The sequence below is a fragment of the Alosa pseudoharengus genome, unplaced genomic scaffold, assembly GCF_046254945.1.
Source record: "Alosa pseudoharengus isolate Yale_2024_CS ecotype anadromous, Long Island Sound unplaced genomic scaffold, YU_APseudo_1.1 YU_APseudo_1.1_scf_19, whole genome shotgun sequence".
Taxonomy (NCBI): domain Eukaryota; kingdom Metazoa; phylum Chordata; class Actinopteri; order Clupeiformes; family Clupeidae; genus Alosa; species Alosa pseudoharengus.
The window spans coordinates 2,742,857-2,766,152 of NW_027468657.1; positions in this window are offsets into that span (position 1 = coordinate 2,742,857).

The window sequence follows — 23,296 nt, forward strand, 5'->3', positions numbered from 1 at the left end:
GCCAAATGTAATGTAATATATATATTTCCCCGGTAGTAGACTATTTACACAGTCCAAAACATTCTCAGTCTATACGCCACAGCAGAGAGAACTTCACTTCAATGACTTCACTTCAACCGTTACGCCCCCACGCCAGCAGGGGAGACACTTCCTCTAGTGAGCAGTGGAAGACCCGCCTGTCGCGCTTCCACCAGAACAGCTGATAGGATAACATTCAGTGTGCGGCGGCAAATTCAGAACAGAAAGGCTAGCCTACAGTTTGATTAGGCTACTACTTCACGTTACTTGGCTGTATGTGGATGTGAATCATAAACAATGCGCCCGCGATAGTCGGTGCTCATTCCTTCTAGAAGAAGGGGGATTAATGGGGCCGTGACCTCCTCTTTGCTCGGAGCTGTCTGCAAGTCATTCAAGCAATTCAGTAAACTCCAGGTTGCTGTCCATAGAGGACCGGTTGGCAAAGACGGGTGCACAATCCCAAGCTTGCGGTAAGAATGTTTGATGACTGCTAGCTCAGCTAAAAGTAGCCTAGCCTAAAACCAAAGCTAAGAGTAGCCTAGTAGCCTTGCAAAAGAACAAGTGAGCAGAACCAGTGTACGTTGCTTTATTAAAGTGTATTTTTTTATTTTTTGAGTCGATCGAGAAGAAAGAGGGTAATACTTTTTTTTCGGTGACTATTTTCCAGGTGCATTGATAGATGTGTCGTGTCCATACGCAGTGCATCGCACAGTACTGATTGTCTTTATTAATTGTTTTTTACAGCTGCTGGAATCGAGACAGAGTGTGACTTTGGAAGTCTGCCACCTTAGACCTGATGTCTGATGAAGACGGCGTTGTTGGCTGGATGTCTGAATGGATTGTACGATCGCCGTCCTTTCGTAGCCCGGAGCTCTCTGAACTCTGTGCCATGCTGCAGTCCCGGTTTAGAGGCGACTCCGAAGTACAGAGCCACGCACCATAGGCGTCTGCAAAACGGGCCTGCCTCAGAAAGAACCGCCAGTTACAGCCCCGAGGCGGCCAGTTCACAGAGTTGTAGCTTTTGGGCTGCTCGTGAGCTACCCATATGTTGTGTGGGCAGATCCTCGCTTTGCACATGTGTGTTTGTTTAATAAAGCTCTTTCTTTGCATAAACGTGTTCCTGGCAAATATTCCTTTCCTCTATAAATTCATTCATGTCCTTCATGGTAATAATAGTGTAGCATAGGATAACAATGACATGAATATACAGCATAATAACATATAATATGAATATATATATATATATATATATATATTATTTTATTATTGGGGTTTAGATTTATTATGAGCCAGGGTGACAAATAGTGACAGATCTGCCAACCAATCACGAGTGATTTTTCTTGTTTGAAAGTTGTGGTTTCATCCAATACTGAGTAAGGAAATTCAAGCCTGGCCTGGCCAGGTGTGGTTTTGCTGCCAATCACGAGTGATTTTTCTTGTTTGAAAGTAGCGGTTTCGCTGCATTCATATGCTAATTAGAGCCATTAACACTCTGCAAGCTCTCCACATACGTCATGGTACAGTTCCAACAATTTGTGGCACAGACAAACGTGACATTCGCGGGTTGCAAATTGTCTGCAACTGCCGAAAATGTGGGAGATCTCCGGGCATTTACGGTGACGAAAACCCAGTCCAACATCTTCAGTTTCACTCATGACCCTTGACCCCTACCACCGTCCGCTAACGCTGGTAATGTCCGAGGGGAACTGGCGTGGCAGGCGGCCACTAGCCCCTCCCTCTAGGAAGGAGGAGCGAATGTTGGGCGGTTCAAAGAGCTTCCTTCGGTTCTTGTTCAACTCTGCAAAACACACATTCACACACACACACACAACGTAAATACCTCTCATAGGCACACTGTTTGTGAAGCACTACATAAAGAGGTTCATAAAGCACTACATAAAGGTGATGATTGACCCCCTGATCTGTGCCCTGAAGAAGGCTGGACATGGGGTGGAAATCGCGGACGTGAGCCTGACTTCACTTGCGTTCGCTGATGACCTTGTCATCGTCAATGACTCATGGGAGTTTGTACAGCACTTTGGTCAACTGTTGTTGTTTTTAATTAAAGGGCTTTATAATAATAAACCTGAAACAACATGGCCCACAACTTGCAGATCCTCCAGCTGCTTTGTGAGTTGACTGGTTTAAGGGTGCAACCTAAGAAATGCCAGGGATTCCTAATGACACCAGGCCATAGGAGATCTGGAGCGATGCGGGTCAATGACTGTAGGCCATGGCCCATTGGGGGCGACCAAGTGACGATGGTGTCGGTTGGAAGTACTGCAAGGTACTTGGGTGTTCAGTTAGAACCCATCAAGGGCATTGCCAAGTCCAGTTTAAAGCAAAAGATCAGTGAGTGGCTATGGAGAATGGAGGAGTCCCCATCGGTGCCATCTCACAAAGTGTGGATGATGATAAGGTATGTCATCCCGAGGCTCACCTACCAGCTTGACCACTGCAATTTTGAAAATGCATTACTGGCTGAAATCAGGGTGAGTGTCAGAAATGTTTGGGTTTTCTGCAGTCCACTTGCAATGACCTGCTATACTCAAGGTGCAGAGATGGCGGCCTTGGTTTACAAAAGCTATCCGTGACTATTCCCGGCTAAGAGAGTGTAGCTGCTGTTGTGAGCTTGCACTTGCATTCGCAGATGACCTTGTCATCAGCAACTCATGAGACAACATGGCCCACAACCAACAGTGGTTTTGTGAGTTGACTGGTTTAAGGGTGCAGCTGAAGGAGTGCCAGGGATTCCTAATGACACCAGGCCACAGATCTGCTGACATGCGGGTCAACGATTGTGTGACACGGCCCAAGCGACCATGGTGTCAGTTGGGTGTACAACTAGGACCCAAAGACATTGTCAAATCTGATCTAAGGGGCCTGGTCAGTGAGTGGTTGCAAAGAGTGGGGGAGGCCCCACTAGAGCTAGGGGTGTCACGATAGCAACATTTCAGAATACGATTATCATGACAAAATACATCACGATAATGATATTATCGTGATATCAATAGCAATCATTATAAAAGAAAGCAATCACTTAAAGTAGGCCTAGATTATATATTCATTTTCTTTATTTTTTCTCTCTTCAAAAACATACCATTCATGCCTACAACTCCCACTTTCTCTCATAAAACAAAATGCCCAAACCAGGTTAACAACATTAAAATGCTATTTTCGACTGATAAGACAAATTTAATTTTAAAATTGAACTATATCACTGTATTTATGAATACCTGTAGTTTCATTGTTTCTAGACATAATTCTAATTGCAATCGTCCCGACCAGGCTGTAACTCCATGTATTTTAATTAAATGCACAAATTTCGGTGTTTAAACAATCATTTATGGACCTCAACCTGTCACTCCAGGGGAGAATGATGACTGTCTTTAAACTGGCAGATAAAGTCGCTGCATTTAAAGCCAAGCTTGATTTGTGGGGACGACGAGTGGACCGGGGTGTATTTGATATGTTCCAAACAGTGGTGGGGGTTTTGGGAGAGACTGAGGCAGGGCCCTTTCAGCTGCGCTCACCTTGTTGCGCTTTCAAATGAGTTTGAGCGAAGATCCACAGCAAACCAATGAGTGGGTCCGCAACCCATTTGTCAATAGGCTATCCCGAATAGTCCTAACTTGTCAGCACAGGAGGAAGCGCAGTTGATCGAAATGGCAAATGACGGTGGTCTAAGAGTGTGTAGGCCTATAAGGAAACCTCTCTGGCGTGTTTTTGGATCACCCCCAGATGGAACCTTCTTGTTGCAGGGAAACAAGCCCAGGGCTCCCACTGATTATTCGTAATGCACGTTTAGTTCCCATGTTTTGTTCCCATATTTTGTTAAGCATGTTCACACTTATAGATAATAATTGTGGAAGATATAAACTACTTATGGGTATTATTGATTGATAATATTTTAGTCTACAAGCTAAGGAAATGGCATGTGGAATGTCGTGTGGAAAATCACTTCTTTTCAGTATCTATTTTTGTTTGATTTTGTGTGGGCAAAAAGTGTCTCAACTGTAGGCCTACTCAGTCTACCCTAGGCTACGTCAATCCGCTATTAACACCTTTCACTTAGCCCCAGTGAGTGGGGGTCGCTATAGGGTGTGAAATGCGTAATGCGTGTAAAATAGCACCATTGAGTACCTATAACCCTGTGCCTGGCTTAACCCCCATTGTGGGCGGGTCCGTGCTCATAATAGGCTATCCTAGGCCTATATAGGCTACATGCCAGGACTTCACAGTATTCATTCTACGAGGACTACTAGGAACCATGGAAACCAAGTCGTTCTACAGGACACCCGCCTCCAAAGCTGCCCAGACCTGCCTCCGTCCACGCAACGGAAACTCACCTGGAGTCTTGGCCAAAAAAGTGGTAAGTTTCAACATTTAGCAGCCTACATGTTATTAGACCATATAATAATCTGAATTTACTTTGTGCTGTAAAGTTGATCCAAAACATCATACATTATACTGTATACAAGCTCTAGATAATGTCTTTGCAATGTTTCTGTGTTTCAGACCAAACGAGCATCATATGTGCGGCAGGTGCAGCAAAGCGTGCAGTCACAAAAAACGTGGCTAAGAATCTCTTCCCTAAGGAAAACTCACCCAAAACGCCTGGTCCCCAAAAAAGCGGTACGTGTTATTCTGTGGTGTACAGTACAGGTGTATGCTAATAAAAGCCTACAAGTCAGGCATCCTCGCGGAACTAAGCCGTGATTCGTGACTTGTCTTTTTTGACTAATGACTTTACTTTTTAAATACAGGCAGCTGTTTGCACGACGCTGTTAGCTCAGCATAAGGACAATATGGCTGTCATGGAACGCCGTCTAGCCGCGAGGACCGCTGAGCTGGCCGTGAGAACAGCTGAGCTTGCATCAGAACGAGCCCGTGTACAGCAACAGCATGCCGAGATTGAGAACCTCCGACAAGAGGAAATACAGGCTCAGTCCCTGCCCTGTCATAAGCACACAATGTTGATATTTGATTTAGTTTTTTTTATAGTAGCCTATATTAAATATTTATTATTTTAGTATCATGTTTATCTTCTACTGTCTCTAGTGTACAGTGGAGTTTTGTATATTAGTTTTTCTGCTGTAAGTGTATTGTTTACTGGACCAAATAAAAGTCCTCTTCCTTTTCACACCAACCTCTGCTTCATCCTTTGCTTAGACCACCAGTCACGGTTACCCTTTAAACCTGAGACGAGTGAAACACTTTTTAATTAAACGTAATTTACAAAGACATCGTAAAACACTTAAAGTTAATATTTTGTATTTTATATAGATTGCTGCTGGGCTATGTGTCTTGGTTCATGTCTGTTAACAACTCATTGCCGTCCTTGCGGTTGCATCCATCCGCCCTTCTATGAAATGAAAAAGACGTTATGCTACCTGCAAGCTGGCCTATGATTTCATTGCTGAGTTTGCGGCAAAAAGCAAGAAGATGTTTTTTTTTGTCAGGATATGGCGAGTCAATGTCATTTATTTGTCCAATGGTAGCCTACAGACCAGTGTCCATAGTGCACAATGTATCAATAGTTTGAATGTCATGTGTGTTTCAACTCATTGACAAATCGCTACCTTAGAATAATAAGGTTCTATCTGACATTTTTGTCAAAATGGAGTTATTTACATATTTTTATTCTTTGAAAGTTTCTTAAGTTCAGATGAGGTGTTTCTTAAAATTGTGTAGCCTACATATTTGGACTTTATATAAAAAATAACTTCTTCCATTTACCATGTAACTCTATGGAATTCTAAAACTTTGAAGCTCAATATCTCAGAACTAGGGGCAGAACTGGGACGAATGAAACACTTCTTAATTAAAACGTAATTTACAAAGACATCGTAAAACACTGAAAGGTAATATTTTGTCACTATTAACCTACATCTATCCTCTGTCAAATACAGTTGCATTTACAGCTCTGAACAAAACCGTTCAAGAGTTATTTAAGTAGAAGTCGAACATGCGCTTTGTTTCATTCGTCCCACCTGGCTGGTGTGGTCAAAATTAATCCAAGACAACTGGTGTGAGACTGCAGCTTTATTCACGACGCCGGGAGCATGTTACACACATGAAATGTCAAAGTAACAAGCCCACACATCTGTGGGTGAAGCCAACTCTTATACCTTACCCCACACCCATGGAAAATCACAAGTTGTCACCCTCCATTAATCACTTAACCTTCTGGTATTTTAACAGAGATAAGAAATGTTTACAACCCCACTTAACCATCTGGTGTTTTGACAAAGATAAGAAATGTTCATGACCCCGCATCCTGGGGTTACCCACAATTCGCTGACACAAGGGTTAAATTAACTAAACATTCTAACCTAGGAGTTGCAAAAAACACAAGGGTCAGAGTAAGGAGATGGCAATTAGATTTCACTACATGTATATAAGGTATACTAAACATTCAATGAGAAAAATAAAAATTATCCCACACTGGGACGAATGAAACAGCATGGGGGACAAATGAAACATACAGCTTAAATGATGTAAACTTCCCACAATTTTTAATATTTGACAACATATCATGAATGGTACTTCAAGTATTTGTTATTTTAGATAGATTGCTGCTGGGCTATATGTCTTGGTTCATGTCTGTTAACAACTCATTGCAGTCATGGTGAAGCGCCATAGACATTTAGCATTATAGGCTGTTTTGCATCCATTAAAAACAAACAATGCAATGTGAACGTCTGGGATTGAGGAGAGCACTAAATGGTCTACTGAATAAGCATTAAGTCAAACCTTTAGATGAAAAACACTCTTTAATAATAAAAAAAAAATAAACCGCTAATGAAGTAAACTTGTGACCATCAAAAATCGTTTATCGCTTGTAACTCCGTGATACCAGGACGTAACAGGAAGACATTTGGCTGAGCAATGGAGGTTAATATGCTCCATGTTTTGTCCAAACGATGACTGTCTATCATCGTTGCACTCGGAGAAAACCAGAATGTTTCATTCGTCCCCCGTTTTAATCATCCCGGTTGTAGCCTACCTACTCAAAACGCAGATAGAACCTTATTATTCTAAGGTAGCGAAATAGCGTTCAGCATGATTCATGCCCAATTAATTCCCCCTGTTAAAGTGTTCGCCTTTGTAGTTTGGTTTCGTGATAGTCTATGATAAACGGCTTATGGCCAAAAATGTGAAAACGTTAAAATACAGTATGTGATAAACCCGGAAAAAGTTGACAGTGATTTTTTCATAATCACTTTAGAGGGTCATAGAAAAATGTATTGCTGGCGAGGGAGGGTCACGTCTTTTTGGACTAATGCTCCCAAAACTCCTCCGGTAGCCCCTTAAATAAATAACGAACAGTCCTTAATGAAGTAAACTTGTGACCATCAAAAATCGTTTATCGCCTGTAACTCCGTGATAACAGGATGTAACAGGAAGGCATTTGGCTTAGCAATGGAGGTTAATATGCTCTATATTTTATCCAAATGATGTCTGTCTATCATCGTTGCACTCGGAGAAAACCAGAATGTTTAATTTGTCCTGCGTTTTTTCTACGGCTGCAAACGGGATTCACTTGCAGTTAACCAAATATTTCTTTATTAGGGCAGGGCAGGCATATTTCTGGCTATTACATTATTTCTAAACCAGTCTGCTAAAGTCTGTAGTGAAGTCTGTGTAGGGTTTTCCAGGTTCCATTTCTTTTTACGAGACACCCTGCTCACTTGAGCCATCTACCAGTTGTTTGGGTTGTTGCAGCGTCTCACTGGAAAAATACAAATTAAATTCGCGCGGACCGCGAGTGAAGCTGGCCCAAGTCGAAGCACTGCCCACTGTAGGCTATCTGAAATTGCATTTTCAGGAGACTCACCATAACTTATGCCATTTTAACAATAGCTAACATCATGTCATGGTTGCACACACTGCCAGTTCATGGACAAATGCAAGTAGCCTACGTTATCTCCTGTCAGAGCAGCTTAATTAGCGATAACATGTGCCGTGTGCCGTGATAAGCAAACTTTTAGCATGATCTTCAAATTCATTTTTATGCTATAGGCTATGTGCATCATGCGAATGAAAGATGGAAAACGTGTCAGTAGTTCGCAACACACGGTGAGACAACAGAAAAGTTCACATTAAGCAACTTTCCATAACATTTTCAATTGGCCAGTTAGCATGTTAGCCAGCTTTTTGTTGCTTCCTCAGTCTTTACCTATATGCTAAAATATACAAAGCTGCCGAAGCTGAACATTATCCAAAACTCCATTTCTCAGACGAGTGTCAATTAGAGAGCTTGCATGCTACCAAATGCATTGAAAAGGCTGTTTACACAATTTCACAAATAATCACAGGGACCGAAACATACCTAACATGCCAACTTGTTCAGGGTTTATCACATACTTTAACTTTGCCCCAGCTGTCTTGCCGTTTTAATATTTTCCCGTTGAATATCCCATATTAATACTCTCATAACATTAACCCTGCCATTAGGCTTGTCTCTGTGTTGTCCTTTTGCTACCCCTTGCCCTTCCAGCGAATCAGATGTCTTCAAATCATCATTTTGCTTGCTTGAAGGCGAACTTAGAGTGATGTTAAACTATTTAAGTTAGCGCCGTGGTTGCCGTGAAAGCACGATTCATAGGTGCTTGCATAGTATGTGCACACCTGACTACCATCAGGCTACTCAGCTACGAGTAGAGATAATTTCCCCAATTTGTATATTCACTCCTACCATAACTTACAAACTCTGAACTGTAGACCATAAACTGCCTATTTATACTTTTCTGTGAAATAACCAAATGTGTTTGTTCAACTTTATGAAGCAGAATTACGCACTATAGAAACCCAGAAAATATCCCTTATTTTCAATTTTTAATGTTGAAAGCTCTGGAACAAAAGATAACGTAGTATGGCGGCAGAAATCACAATCGCCCTAGAATCTTAGTGCCTAGATGACCCTCAGTCTCCACTGAGTCTCTACGAGAGCCACAGCGCGAGGCCTTTATTTTACTCTCTAGGCTACTCTGCAAGAAAGAAGGAAATGAGGAGTAAACATTGTGTGCAGAGGGGTTCCCCAAGTGTGGAGACTGAGACGCTACATGGAAAAATATGCACCAAACAAGCCACTTTGAAATTTTGCTGTTTTCATGAATACAAAAGTTGGGTGACCCTCCCCTCAACAAAGAATAAAAAGACATGACCCTCCCTTTTCCTCCGGTGGGCCATTCCATAAATACCGAACGGTCCCTAATAGACACAGTCTCCTGATATCACTTTTTGTTGCACAGCCAAAGTAATTTTTTCTAGCTGCGGGGCAGAGCAGTAGAGACTGATAAAGGCTATTCTATCCACTGCATTCTCCATCATGCCTGTGTTATGGCCTAGGGGTAAGGCCACAACACAAGAGGGAGTCGAGAGGTTGGATCTTTAACTATAATATGGATTTATTAACCAAATAACAAACAAACAGTGTGAGGTGGGTCAAAGTCAGTCATCAGTAATGTATGGATGTTGTGTGTTAGCAATGTGTCTGAGTGCAGTGTTGCATGTCCAAAACCCAAAGCAAGAATGGCCCTCCTAACGGGAGAGGAAGCGGTCCTCTTATCTTGACTCCAGGTGTAGCACATCAGCTCGTTAAGTCCTGAGCACACCTGAAAACAAGTAGACAACAACAAGCAGAAGGCCTGACAAACCGTCACACCCGGCATCTTTTCAAGTTAAGCCCTCCTTACACTGACACACTTTGGAAAGATTTGGAAATGATTTTTGAAAGACTACAGTCTCAGACCCTCTCACATCTAATAGCGGCCTTACATTGTACGATTTTGGTCTGTTTTCACAATCGGTGACTAAATTTCCAGTCGGACAGAAATCATAGGAGTTGTACTGGAATCGCGGCGCGCTCCCGTCAACTAGATCGTTACGTGTAAAGCCCTCCTTACACTGACAGACTTTGCAAAGATTTGGAAAAGATTTTTTAAAGACTACAGTCTCAGACCCTCTCACATCTAAAGACAAGTAGTAGAGGTTTTAAGTCACAGACTATGATTTTGCAATGACTAGGGATCTTGCAGGGTCACTATTTACAAGACTGCAACTAGATTCCTTTAAATTATTACCCATCGTGCAATAGATAAACAGGAACTGAAATGATAGCCTATAAACTCAAAGTTGTATTTTCGTGTTTCTGCAGCATTGTTTCATGCGTGACATCCCTAACCGATATAGAGTTGTTCTGTCACGTGGAAGAGCCGACTAAATATGTATAAGAAATGAAAAATATTGTAAGAATAACAAATAATTATAGGCTACAGCTGTCGCCTATACTCTGCCCCTTCCTGTTTGGTGTTGGAGAGAGGTCACTATTGGTTTTTATAGTTCACGTCACTATTTGCATGAGCCACGACTGGAAAGACTTGCGATAATATCAAACACGTTTGATATTGTCGTAACGGCAAAACTAGAAAAGGACTGACTTCGACTGACTTAAAACCGCTAAGATTGGCACCTTACACTTACCGATCTAGTTGACGGGAGCGCGCCGCGATTCCAGTACAACTCCCATGATTTCTGTCCGACTTTGGAAATGTAGTCGCCGACTGTGAAAACAGGCCAAAATCGTACAATGTAAGGCCGCCATAAGGTGCCAATCGGTTTTAAGTCAGTTGGAGTCAGTCTTTTTCTAGTTTTGCCGTTACGACAATATCAAACGTGTTTGATATTATCGCAAGTCTTTCCAGTCGTGGCTCATGCAAATAGTGACATCTCTCCAACACCAAACAGGAAGGGGCAAAGTAGGCGACAGCTGTAGCCTACATGATTATTTGTTATTCTTATAATATTTGTCATTTCTTATACATATTTAGTCGGCTCTTCCACGTGACAGAACAACTCTATATCGGTTAGGGATGTCACGCATGAAACAATGCTGCAGAAACACGAAAATACTTGCACGATGGGTAATTATTTAAAGGAATCTAGTTGCAGTCTTGTAAATAGAGACCCTGCAAGATCCCTAGTCATTGCAAAATCATAGTCTGTGACTTAAAACTCTACTACTTGTCTTTAGATGTGAGAGGGTCTGAGACTGTAGTCTTTCAAAAATCTTTTCCAAAGTCTGTCAGTGTAAGGAGGGCTTAAAGACAATTAGTAGAGTTTTAAGTCACAGGCTATGATTTTGCAATGACTGGGGATCTTGCATGCCTGACAAAAGTCTTGTCACCCCTTTACAAATGTTGGTGTTTAAGCAAAATACACACACTTCTGTAGTTTATTTGAGAAAACAAACAAACCAGGACAGTTTCAAAAGCATAACACAACTGAAAAAACAATTGATGTCCCCACATTCATCCCAAAATATCACTAAAATGCTGCGAGAAGTTTAATACTGTCAAACTGACACGGGCAAAAGTCTCGTCACCCTTCACAAAAAGTGTATTTTGCACTCATAACAGCAGACTTTTCATTGTTAAAATCCCGTGCTAAGGTTATGGGTAGTCAGACATGAGCCGTGGAAGCATTCTGAGAAATATCAGTCCATTTATAATGGACATATAGACTCAAGTTTACTCACTTTACATGTCTATTGGTGTCTATGGACAGTATGATGTTTTATCAAAGGATGTCCAAATATTTGATTGACTTTTATATGCAGCTGATTATCGGTGCCAGAGGAAATAAAATAGGCCTAGAGCATCACTTGGCCATAGATGTTCACTTTAAACATGGTGCATCTTCATCCACCAGACATAACCACTGGTAAGGAGGCCCAAAAAGTTCTAGATTTGCTCCGTTGCTCCATAGAATTAACTGCCAAACCTATTGCCACTCATTTATATGGTTTTGATTTGGTATTCTTCTTTGGTTTTGTTCATGCTTGAGGAAGAATGAGGAATATTCTGCACCATGTTTAAAGTGAAGCATGACCATGGCCAGGTGATGCTCTAGGGCTATTTTGCTTCCTCTGGCACTGATAATAATAATGATAATTATAAACTTGAGTCTATGGTCCATTAGAAATGGACTGATATTTCTCAGGAATGCTTTCACAGCTAACCTCTGACTGGCTATAACTTTAGCACTGGATTATAACAATGAAAAGTGTGCTTTTATCAGTGCAAAATACAGTTTTTGTGAAGGGTGACAAAACTTTTGACCGACAGTATAACACTACCTGCAGCATTTTGGTGAGCGGTGACAAGACTTTTGTCAGGCATGGTACAATTTATTTAATGACATTCAGTCTGTTGTTCATGGACTTGATTGGTAGAGCTATAATTTGTACCAATTTTGTGTCATCTACATCATGGCCATGGTTTGCCATATCCGTGTGTATAATGATGTAGATTTTCTCCATATGTCCCACAAAATAGCGTTTAGTTAGACATAAATAATTTGACTGGAAACGTGTTTAGCTGTTTTGATATCAAAAATTACAGTTGAGTAAGGCCTGCTTGGAATTGGGACATGTGTTGTTAAACAGGTGTAAAAGTGAAGGTAGAGGTCTGAGCAGACAGATTTCTCAGTCCCGCTGCCACCCGCTCTATATTCTGTCCCGCTCCCGCCCGCATCTGTAACATTAGGTCCGCTCCTGCCCACATAGAGCTTTCAAAACTTGTCCTGCGCCGCATTCTTTTGTGTCGTGACCCTGCAGACCACTACGTGCAGGAGAGTTTTCATTGTTAACGTGTCTACTAGCCCGCGCAGTGTCGACATGCAGCGAACTATTTGGATGTGTCAATGACGTTGCTGAATGGAATGCCTTTACAGAGAACATCAAATGGTACGTCATAGGTTTCTTTTAGTTCTGAAGTCCAGTCAGGGATGGTAAGTGTGACCTCTTAGGCTACCTGCTGGAAACTATGCTACAAACAGCAGTAGGCCATATTGGCACTGTTGTGTTTAATGTAGCCTATTGTGCGGTCATAGGCTAGGCCTACATTGTAGCCTAAGGCCTATGCAGTTGTGCTTAGGTTAATGTGTAGATATTTTCCTATATGATTATGGTAGGCCTAGTGTTTGGACTATTAAACTTATGTCAGAGTAGCCTACTTTCTGGTGAATCAGCTGGTGTAGCAATATTAAGTAGCTTCAGGGATAAAGTCCCCAAAGCTGTCCTATAGGCCTACGGAATTTATGGACGAGGGGGATGCGAAGTTCATTCATTCCTATTTATAACGGGACACCTTGAAGGCCATTGTCCCGCTTATCACCTGGTTGCCACTATGTCATACGCATGCCTTTTTAGTACACAAAAGAACCAGCAAATCATAAAAGAGCAGTTCTTCTCTCCGGTGATAAGCTGCAGTAGGCTATAATTCTGATGTGTTAGTTGAATGGGACAATGGGCTAAAATGTCATAGGGGCCTACTTTAACAGGTGACTTTAATGGTTTGTTTGCTTATTGAATTTAGGCTACAACAGTGACAGACGTTTCAGACTCATTAAATGTAATGCTGTGTAGGCTGGATATATAAAGAGAAATAACATCGGCTTGCAATCAATGAAAGTCGGCTAATAGCCTAAGCCATTAATTGTTAGCAGCTGTAATAAATGACCTTCTCCCACATTACCCACACATAGGCCAGCTTAAGTAGCATAGTCTAATTCGGTGTTTAGTGCATAGTTTCTCCATTTATTAGGCTACAAAAAACACATACAAATAATATTCTTTAGAAGCAGCACGACCTTCTGGAATGTAGACACGTTAGAGAACAGGTGTCATAGGTTTATGGTAGGGCTGTTTAATTGCCTATAAGCGCTGGGAGGCCTAACCACTCCTTTAGTGCTACAATAGGCTACGCCACCTTTCAATTACTTTGTTGAAACTGATTAAAAATCGTTTAATTTAATAAACGGCCGAAGAGGAAGAAAGTGTTTGCCTTGTGCTAGGCCTTGGCCTACATGCGGTTAAACAGCCTTTTACGCTTTTGGCGACGGCGAGCTTTGTACAATTATCTACACACGCTGCAACCTAGTTGCCAACTTGCCACCTTTCTATTTATATTGCTTTCTGTTGAAGTTGGTCACAACAACTTTGTGATTAAAGTTGACATGTCTTATTTAATTAACTGCTTAAGAGGAAGACAGTGTTTGCCGTTTAGGCTTACCAATTAGGCTAAATGAATAAACATTTTACAAATGAATGATTCTAAGAAAAACATTACGCTAGGCCATTATAAACCTTCACACAAATAGGCCTACCTTTTCTCACTCACTGACTTACACTTATTACACACACTGTCTAAGAGAATACTTTTATTAAATGCCTACAGTTTTCTAGCTAAATTGCCTATTATTAAAAAGTCGCTCCAACTATGCCTAAACTGAAGTTGGCGTTGCAACCACAGAAACATGTCGGACTACACCCCACTTAGTAGCTCAAATAACTTAAACAAAATTTCAGCATAATTTCATCAAAAGCAAATGTGTAATGTACTTACGTGGGTTGGTCATGTCCACAGAGTGAATAATTCTCCGCCGGTGATGTTCGATGAGACAGCTTGGAGTAGTGCACTTGATGTGTGTAGGTATAAGCATACCGATACAATTGTGAAGTTTTTTTTTCCATTGGTTTATTTAATTAAACACACAACACGACTGATGTATAAATGCATTGGACATAATGTGCGCATGCAGCCTATGTGTCTCAATGTAATATTTGCCATAACAATTCAATGAATAGGTATAGGCTGGTAAATGACACCCCTATGAAATGTTTCATTTTGTTTCATTCTAAGCGCGCGTGCGGCTGACATCCGCATAACGGACCTAAGAGGCCTAGGCCTACAGCTGATATATTTCTGACTGATTGTGTGCTTGCTGTTTCCCGAACATGCTCATAACGTGAACTTGCCTGCACTGTTCTATAGTTCCTAAGGGGAACTGTCCACGTTAACAGTTCTGAAGTACAACAATGTAACACAATCTCTGATAGCAAATGAGATCACGCATGTCTATTCGTTGTCTGTTGCTGAGCAACACGACAAGGCATATGCCTAAAGCTTAAGGTATATGTTTAGCCTATACTTCGTTTTGAATAGCCACTGCTCCCATGTTTGTTGGTGTGTTGCAGTGGAATCATTAATGACGAAAGTAGAGGCATTCTTTATTGAGGTTAGACATGATAATCATCCAAACAACTTGCATCTCGACTTTCTACCGTCCTGTGCACTGATTTAAAGCTCTGTTTCCTCTGTCGCTGGTCCTGCGCTGAGAGGGGGAGTGGCCAGCGGAGAGCGGCAAAGTGTGCTTTACCGAGATTTACCGATGTCTGCATTTCTTTTTCAAACAATGTCAACATTGACACTGCACTTACTCGTGCTTGTAGCAAGACACCTGCCAAGTGTGAAATTAATCTGACAAACGGCTAGACATAGCCTACACAGCTCAGACAGACTTTCCTGTCATTCATGGATAGATTTAACAATTACTTTTGCATGTTTTATGTAAGGGATAGGGCCTAATGTAGACCTATAGAACGCCTATAGAAGACTTTCCTGACATTCGTGGATAGATTTAACAATTACTTTTGCATGTTTTATGTAAGGGATAGGGCCTAATGTAGACCTATAGAACGCCGGTTATTGGCAAAATAAATCCCGACAGGGTGAACCGGACCTGACGCGCCAGTGGAGGTCTTGCTTTGCCCTGAAGAGACGTAGGCTATTTAACTTAATGACCGGCGTTCAACACATTATCCCGCTAACTATCAACGGCAAAGTCGCACGTCGGGGTTCTGTTCTCCCTGTCGCGGGACCTATTTTTTAGTCTATGGTCGGGACTTACTTCACATTAAGCTACACTCTTGCCCATAAGACCTATATAGGGCTATGAAAGCAGTCGGACAAACAGTGTGGGAGACATGCAAATAACAGATTAACACACAGCGCAGGCGTTCCAAAAATCATTTGGCACTATTGGCTGAGATCCGTGTAACTGGTGTGGGCCAAACCAGCACACAAAGCCTGGTTGAGTGGTGGTAAACGGAACTGGGCCTTATCCGAAAGTCGGCACAAAAACTCCTTACATGTTAAGCTGAAACACATCTCTGGTGTGGAGCAGGCCCACAGTCAGAAACCGGATGTAAGCTACAGACGGATCTAAAGGCTTTTGTGCGGATCCGGCCCAAAGGAAATTGCTATCTGGGTTATCACGGAGCTACAGGTGATAAATGCGATGGTCAAAAGTAAACGAGGGTATTCCATCAACCTTGCTAATGAAGGTGGCGCTTAACAGAAATACCCTGGCTTGAACTAGCGTAGACTTTAACTTGGGGCTGAAGTTCCATTAACTAAAAGTTAGCGGCATCTTGGCCTTGTTTATTGAAGCGCGGTTTAGGTCAGCTTCATCTCTGCTCGTGTACGAGGTAGAAAAGTAGACCAAAACAGTAGATTGACGAGAAGAGGATAAATGTCGTAAAAATAAGTCAATACTAGACGATCTGTTCGATTTGCAAGCGCCATCTACAGGATTTTCATCTAAAGTCGATGAAAATTTTACATCGAGAGAAAAAAATAGATAGTAAATAATGGAAGCATACATTTAAAACAACAATGGTTTGAAATCAATTGTGAGTTTAATTGTCTTCACTCTTGAACAAAACCAGTGAATGAATAAATAGTAGTAAACTCAAAAACAACTTACAAAAACATATGGCTATTCAAAACTATCTATACGTTCTTAGATCAAATGGGTTCACTCCAAATTTTGTTTAGGTGTAGGTGGTCATAAAATACATTATATCAACGTAATATATTGTCTCCCATAAGTCCCAAAGTGTTTGAAATATTTATCTGAAATGCAAAGGCTTTCAATTAGTTATTTAGGCCTAATATTTAATCTGTGTAACACACAGTCGATTTGACATTCATGAACAATCAGACACATGAAGCAGTTTTAATTATTAGCTGCCTACAGGCTACATAATTATCCTTTGGCTTGCATCAGATATAATATAGCCCACTGGCAAAGCATAAATTTACTGTCACTGAACTGAACAGCCTACCAAATGTGCATGACCATTTATCAACATTGGGCTAGGACATATCTTTCATTAAAGAGTATAACTAAAAATGCCATTTTCAAGGTGATAAGCTATGTAGCCTAAATACTAATATGGGGAGCGAACACGCAATAATTATAATTCCTTTCCCATGCTGTCTCGCTACGTGTTACACCATCACACACAGAACATAAATGACACAGAGTAGCGAGATTCCTAGAACCATACACATGTCAAGTGAAAACATTAAGTCGCATAATCTTCATAAATTCATTGGAGCTAGTGAATGTGTAAATCCATACTCGGTAAAACATTTCTAAAGGCCTATTCACACTAAGAATGATAACCATAAAGATAAAAGCGTTCACACTGAACAATTATAAACAAAGTCTCTCCTTGTGTTAATGAATGTGACGGTTAAAATTCAATGGGTTCTGATTGGCTATTAGCTTTTTATCGTTCAGAAAATCGCTCTGAAAGTGATCTCCGGTATCGTTCTTCATGCCGTTATCGTTATAGTTTATGTGTGAACATCATCATTCAAATAAACGAAAATTATTTTTATTTATCGTTATCGTTCTTGGTGTGAATGGGCCTTAATTCTATTTTTGAAGTTGTAGGCTACAGGTGACGAAAGCAAAGGTTGACGGAACCATCTTTTTGGACTCGTTTTCCAACTGATTGGGTTTTTTTGCAATTTAGCTTGAAAGTTAACCTGCTACAGACCAGGTTAGTTCTGTGGCATAAATTCCCCATAGTTACCAAGCTGGGATTCACATTAACCTCACTAATGGAATAGAACTCTCACTAAAATTAGTAAGACTTATCGAAATAAGCCAGGTTTGGCCCTGTTGTTGATAGTGTGTGTGGTATTGCTTTGTGAAATTATAATGCTAACTGAAATAACTTGTGAACAAGCAATAACTTTCCAAGACTATATTAAACTATTAAGCCGAGCTAAATTCGCAATCGCACTCAGTGCAGATTTTTTTTGTTTCGCAAAGCAATTCAAAACGGCCAGCTGGAATGTGAATTTGCGAGTACAGTAAGTCTAAACACTTGTTAACCTCACCTTAGCAAGTCTCATTTAACTCACCGAGGGCAGGAGAAAAGTAGCCTAACAATGTGATGTTTTACCTCAAGTCTTTATCAAGAGATACACTTTAGTGTAACATGTGGTATGTGTTTGTTAGCTAACATTTTCTTATTTTCCTTGGTCATATCGCTGCTCCAGGCTATGCGCAACAGAAAGTGAGAGAGATAAAGCCCGCCCTCAGAAACAACTGATAGGTAGGTATGCAAAAATAGCACAAAGAGAGGCCAATCACTTGTCTGTCATTCTCTCTGTCTTGTCACTTACTCTTTGTCTATCAATCTCGCATGAAATCGATAATAGTCTCACTCCCCTCCACCCCGAAAAAACTCTTCGGATCTACACGATTCACGTGAATGACATATTTGGGTCCCAAATGGCGATTTTCGCCAAAAAGCGACTAGTTTGCAGGTATGAGGTGGGAGCAGCGGTGGCAGGGCCGAGGACGGAAGCTCCAGAGGTCGATGCAGTGGCAGGAGCGAGGGCATTAGAGTTAAGGCCTCCTCAAATTTCTTACGCATGTCCAGTGGCGTAACAAACCAATGGTGGGCCCAGGTGCGAGAGCGCTACGTGGGCCCCATACCGACATACTTTGGCCCAGGATGAATTAGCTCTGATACATGCAATACACATTAAGGGTGACTTCAATTGTTTATACAAAGGGCCTGAGGCACCGAAGTAGTTTAGTAGTTACAGATTACAATTTCAAATAAAAAACACACGACTACATAGGATCCATTACATGTGAAAACCTTAAAAATAATTTTATTAACAGCCTGCAGGCCAGGGTAATCTAATATTACTGCATTAACATCAACTCGCATGGAATTATGGGAACACTCAATGCGCCTCTTCAACCCTCTGCTGAAACTGCAAGCGTAGATTGCTTGCTTATATCTCGCACTTCGCAGAAACAAAACTTAATGTAGCCTAACTTATTTAACCGTGCAGAAACCAAATCAAATCATTCATATGCATACAATCCCCAATATGCGTGAATTAGGCCATTAGAAGAAGGCCATCTTACGAGCCTTTCGTTGTGCAAAATCGTCAACGATGTTCCCAATATTTAATGCTCTGGCACTCGTATTTTCAATGGACAGATTAGCTAACCGACTAAGCCTCTCCTGCCCCATGCTGCTCCTTAGGAAGGTCTTAATAAGTTTGAGTTTGGAAAAAGATCGCTCAGCTGTTGCCAGTCACAGGCAATGTCAGAAACAACATGAGAGCAGTACACACTTCCCCGAATGTGGATGTTACACTGTCATAATCTACCACCAGTATTTTGGCAAGTTGAAAAATAGATGACTTCTGTGAAATCTCTGCTTTAAAGCAAGACCTGAATGAGAGGAGTTGTGTTGGGAATGTCGGTGCAATGTCCCTGCTATAATGGTCTGACAAACGTCTTGCCTTTTCAAGCAGTTCATCATCACCTGCGAGCTGCGAGTTGAAGGGTCATAGGACGTAAAGACTCAAACACATGACAAGTTTCCCGCATACTTGCAAATCTTTGGGAGAGCTGACTGATTATGATGTCCAGAGTTGCATTAAATACCTGGACTTTGAAGTATCTCTTTGCATCGGTTAAGCGCTCATCTTCCAATAGTTCGTCAAAGTGACGCTTCACTCTCTCTAAAAAAAAAAAAAAAAGGAGGCAGGGCGAGGGTAGCGACAGGCCCCGGGAGGTCACAGGCCCTGGTGCGACTGCACTTGCTGCACCTACTATAGTTACGCCACTGCGCATGTCCCTCGACAGAAGAGGGAGAGTGCGTAGAAGTGGTCTGTGGTCTTGAGGTTATGGCACATATATTGGCACATATCCCCTCAGACCACGGCACTGTGCACAATCTTTGCCTGGATAAAAAAAGAAAAAAAAATGTTTCTGCCATGCATCTCCAGGCCTTTGCAAAGATGGCTGAATATGTTAAGAAAGAGTGACTTGAACTTGACTCACATAAGCCAAGACGGCCGTCCGTATGTCGGTGAGGTTGGGCTTACCAACAAACCCCATCTCACTCCAAGCCTGGTGGAAGTAGACCCCCAGGTTTTTTGGGGACTCCTCCCGCCTGTAAAAAAAAAGGTTGTTCCGTGATGTCCAGCCACCTGCTGAACCACTCGAACTCCCCCGACTGAAGGAGCAGCTGAGCGGCTCTCTCACACACACACACACTCACCACAGCTGAGTGGCTCTCTCACACACACACACACTCACCACAGCTGAGCGGCTCTCTCACACACACACACCACAGCTGAGCGGCTCTCTCACACACACACTCACCACAGGTGAGCGGCTCTCTCTCACACACACACACACACTCACCACAGCTGAGCGGCTCTCTCACACACACACACACACTCACCACAGCTGAGCGGCTCACACACACACACACACACACACTCACCACAGCTGAGCGGCTCTCTCACACACACACACACACTCACCACAGCTGAGCGGCTCACACACACACACACACACACACTCACCACAGGTGAGCGGCTCTCTCTCACACACACACACACACACATACGTGTTTTTGTCCAGTTGTGAGGGCCACGACAAAAGACAGCTGTGTGAGGGCCCCCCTTTCCCGTGGGTGTATGAACATGAAACCACCATAACTTGCCAGTAGGGGTCACTGTGACTAAATATATCACTTTGTATTCCATTAACACATTTTATAAGCAATAGAAATCGATTGCACTAAAACACACCAATGGTGTGAGGACCAAAATTCAAAAGTTTGATTTAGGAGGGAATTCAAAAGTTTGAATTTAGGAGGGAACTGGACTAACTGCTATAACGAACATGGACAACACCCTGATTGATTTATGCCAGCAGGAGGATGGCTCATAAAGTAAAGGTAAGAGGTGTTTAAGTAATACAATCTTTACATTTACGTTGTGATTTTATCTGATGAAACGAAAAATGAAGCTCAGGCTTTGGAGAAGTGTCTTAACATTGTAATGGTAAACATTTGGCAACATGGATACCTCTTAGACAAATTGAACTTGCGATATGAAACATAATGCGTGATTTCGTTATGCACGTACGGGTTGTCGATGTGTGTACGTTTATTTCAAGAATTCTTTGATTAAGGAATGTCTTTTCCTTCCTGTCAAACTAGCAGCTATAGCTTACATTAAAATTGATTCCTCGTGCTAGCTAGCGTGAGTCCGTGTAGTGCAACACATTGGATAGGCTAATAGTGTGATGGACTGTTTGTAGGTTTGGTATTGCGTCTACCATAATGGATATATCATATGACATGCTAGATTGGACAACTGGCGTGCATGAAATGGTGCTACATTGTTGGGGCTACGACGATATGAAACATATATTTCGTTTTTTGGGCTTTTCATTAGTGTTTCATTCATGTCGCACATGTAGTTTGTTTTTCACTGGTTTCACGCGGTTAAGGCTTCCTGTAGCGTCACGGGACGTCACGGGAGCGCCGTAACCTTTACCAGAGATCATAATCAGTAAATGGCTGGTGGTCGCGACACTAGTTGCAATATTCTTCTGAGCAGAGCTGTTGTGAAAAGGCTAACGCTAACTACGTTACACAGTAGAAGCTGTCAGAAGCATTGGCGTCAATGGTAAAACACAGTAGCTAGCCTCTGTGATCGTACTTCAGACTTTGGTTGCTGCCAGAGCCATATAAAGGTACCTTTATATGGCTCTGGTTGCTGCTATTCACAACTACCACCATCATTATGATCTAGTTTCCAAGGTGTTTGCAGGTAGATAGATAGATGAATATATAGATAGATACTAAACTTTAGTCATCCTGAGGAAAATGTAATAATTTAAACATTTTAGTTAACTGGCTAGCTAGCTAGCAGCTGGCTGAGTTTGTGTAATTCCCTAAAGTGGAAAGAGATTTTGTTCAGGTCTTAGTAGAATTCACTGACTTGAAATGCATTGTAGGTCTATTGTACAAATAATTTAAGTAATATAAATGCATTGACATGTAGATAGATAAATAAAGAAATAAAATGCATTGACATGTAGATCTATTGTATGACTATAATTTAACTAATGCAAATGTTGATTCTTTTTAAAAGGTAGCCTTAATGGAAAGGAAAGACGAACATATGGATGAAGATGGTGTAACTGATGAAGACCTTGTAATAGATGATGAAGACGGAAGTGAGTCTGAATATATTCCATCTGACTCTGAGGACACTGATTCAGAGACACCAGATAAGAAAATAACTTTGAAAAGAAAACAGAATGATGAACAAGGCGCATCTAGGATTACTGTAAAGCAATGCACTAAGAATGAAGGGGGGGGGGAGAAAATGGGACAAGAAAATGTTTTGCATTTACTGTAGCAAGGGACAAAGCAAATTAGCGAGACACCTTGAACGGAAGCATGGGAGGGAAATTGAAGTAGCACAAGCTCTGGCTTTGAAGAAGGGATCTAAAGACAGACTTAATATATTTGACAGCCTTAGGCACAAGGGAAATTATCAGCATAACATCGAAGTCATTCGAAGTGGAAATGGCCAAATTGTCACAGATTGGATTTACCCTAAAGAGGGTTTGTGAGATAATCATTGGAGAAAGCCTCATGAGTGATGATGCTGAGACAGGACAGAAGGCACAGAACTTCATAAAATTACTTGATACGGAGTGGAACACGTACGTCTCAAGGCGTGCTAGAACCAACCTTGAGGAAAAAAAATGGAACAAGTCGAATGCTCTTCCACTAACTGAAGATGTGATTGTGCTCCAAAAGTACCTTAAAGATTTGGAGGACAAATCTCAAGCAAAACTTAGGGATGACCCAGATTATGCAGCATGGCATAGCCTGGCCGAGAGTGTTTTAGCACAGATTATAATATTTAACAGGAGACGTCAGGGTGAGGCAGCAAAGCTCTTAGTAGAGACTTTTCAGAAAAGAAACAGCGCAGCCCTAAATTCTGATGTTCTGCAAGGTCTCTCAAAGTTTGAGCGAACCCTAAGTGATAAATTTACTCGGTTGGAAATCCGTGGTAAAAGAGGCCGAAAAGTCCCGGTCCTTCTCACCGAAAGCATGTGCTCATCCGTGGATTTACTAATCAAAACCAGATCATGTGTTGGAGTGACTGCACACAATCCCTATATATTTGCCAATAGAGATGGAGATGGTTTCATTAGAGGGTCGGACTGCCTTCGAAAATGTGCACATGCTTCTCCTGCCAAGTCTCCAGAGCTTCTTACTTCAACA